The following is a 2,449-nucleotide window of genomic DNA, read 5'->3' as shown; positions in this document are numbered from 1 at the left end:
TCTTCGCCTTGGGGAAGTAAAACTCCTCAAGGTTTGTTCTAATTGTTTTCGAGTTGTTTGATATTTTGCATGTCTAGAAGGTTACAAGGTGATTTGTTGCCTTTTGACCGTGAAATCGAAAGAACCTTGACGAACAATAGGAGACTTGTTAGGAGGAATTTAAGAGGTATTAGTGAAGTTGTTCAACCCACTAGTGAGTTCGTTAATCCTTTCGCAATAGAAGGAGAGGAGAACCCATTACACAATACCCCACAAAATCCACCTACAATGCCTAAATTCTCGTCACACTCCGTACCCACCGAGGAGAATCTACCAAATGGTACTCCTACACCGCAACATCTAACCGGAAATTTTATTGCCAAGTCCGCCTTCATCCAATTAGTTGAGAGGAGCCAATTTGGGGGGATGCCTAGTGAAGACCCTCATTCTCATATGGAAACCTTTTGCGACTATTGTGATGCAATCTCTCAAACGGGTGTGACTCAAGACCAAATTAGATGGGTCTTATTTCCTTTTTCTCTAATCGGCACCGCGAAGCAATGGTTAAAGGGCCTTGACAAGGCCACCCTCGGAATAGATTCTTGGAAGAAGTTGGCTCTAGCCTTCTACAAAAAATTCTACCCACCGGAAAAGACTAACATGCTAAGAGCTCAAATCACGGGTTTTAAGCAAAGGGATGAAGAATCTTTGTATGAAGCTTGGTAGCGGTTCAAGGGAATTTCTCGCTCATGTCCTCACCATGGACTTAGCGAATGGTTTTTGGTACAACAATTTTGGAACGGTTTATATGAGGATTCTAGGAACATTCTCAATATGGGATCAAATGGAATGTTCCCCGAAGTTGATGACAATCAAACATGGAACAAGATTGAGGAAATGGTGGTCTATAACTCACAATATAGTAGACCTCGCAAGGCTACTAGAGGAGGAAAGCATGAAGTGGACTCCGTTACTCAATTGGGTGCTCAACTTAGTGCTCACATTGACACAATCAACTTGAAGTTTGAACAAGCTATGGCTAGACTTGAAGAAAACTCAAAATCATCAAAGCATCATGTTAATGCCATGACGGCATCCTCATCAATCCCAAGTGGGATATGTGAGAATTGTGGAACTTTGGGACATGACCAAGGTGAATGTAGGGGAACAAATGAACAAGTGAATGCTTTCCAAGCATACAAAAGTGGTACCCCTTATTCCAACTATTACAATGAAAACACCAAATTCCATCCAAATCTCTCATACAAAAGCCAAAGTGTTCAAAACCCTCAAACAACATACACTCCACCACCCATGAGAAACCAAAATCAAAGACCCTTTTTCAATCAAAACCAAGGTTAGCAAAGTCAAAATCCATACAATCACCAAAATGACCAAGGCTTTGATGTCCAAAAAGCGGTCCTCCAAATGCAAAAGAATCAACAAGAATTTTTCACTCAAATGCAAAAAGATAGCCAAGCAAAGGAAACCACCATCAACAACATTCTAGCTCACACCAAGATGTTGGAAACACAATTGACTCAACTAGCATCTTCAAGCTCACAAAGACAAAAAGGGCAATTACCACCTCAAAGTAATCCCCCTAGACATGAAACGGTTAGTTCCATTCACTTGCGAAGTGGTACAAGGTATGAAGCACCGAAGAAGCAAGTTGAGGATGAAGTTGTGGAAGCTAGTGATAAGGAAGAAATTGTGCAAAGCTCCAAAGATGGAGAATCATCAAAAGAAGAAAGTTCAAAGAAAAATGAAGACAAGGTCAAGGAGAAGGAGCCCATTGTGATTAGACTCCCTTTTCCAAGTCGTCAAGCCAAACCCAAATTTGATGACCAACTTGGAAAGTTCATGGAAATTGTGAAGAATTTGGAAGTCTCAATTCCTTTCACGGAATTAATAAATCACGTGCCGGCTTATGCGAAATACATGAAAGATATCCTCACAAAGAAGAATTCGATCCGGAAGCTTGAGACTATCGCCTTCACTAAGGTGAGTAGTGCAATACTTCAAGGGAGTTCACCTCCAAAATTAAAGGATCCGGGAAGCTTCTCAATACCGTGTACCATTGGCGACACGACGATCAACAAAGCCTTATGTGATCTAGGGGCTAGTGTGAGTGTCATGTCGTACTCGGTAAGTAAAAAGTTGGGGATGGGAGAGCTTAAATGCACCAATATCACACTCCAAATGGCCGATAGATCGACGAAGACACCATTAGGGATATGGGAAGATGTCCCCGTATGAATTGGGAAGTTTTTCATCCCGGTGGACTTTGTCATTGTTGAAATGGAGGAAGATTCCAACATTCCAATCATTCTAGGAAGACCTTTTCTACACACCGCGGGTGCGGTAATTGATGTGAAACATGGTGAGCTCACTCTAGAAGTGGGAGATGAAAGCATAACTTTTAATCTTGACAAGACTATGAGAGCTCCTCGTTTGCATGAACCATGTT

The 2,449-nt window shown here is 41.6% G+C and overlaps 1 non-coding gene across 1 annotated transcript; it reads right to left on the bottom strand.

Moving 5' to 3' along the window:
- Window positions 1-639: 639 nt before the first annotated feature.
- LOC141616549 (small nucleolar RNA R71) lies at window positions 640-746 on the bottom strand. The gene has a single exon (XR_012530890.1). It is a non-coding gene; the product is annotated as a small nucleolar RNA R71 (small nucleolar RNA).
- Between the last annotated feature and the right edge of the window lie 1,703 nt (window positions 747-2,449).

The sequence above is a fragment of the Silene latifolia genome, chromosome 11, assembly GCF_048544455.1.
Source record: "Silene latifolia isolate original U9 population chromosome 11, ASM4854445v1, whole genome shotgun sequence".
Lineage (NCBI taxonomy): Eukaryota > Viridiplantae > Streptophyta > Magnoliopsida > Caryophyllales > Caryophyllaceae > Silene > Silene latifolia.
The sequence above is the reverse complement of the archived record's forward strand: the minus strand, read 5'-3'. Positions and strand labels throughout refer to the sequence as shown.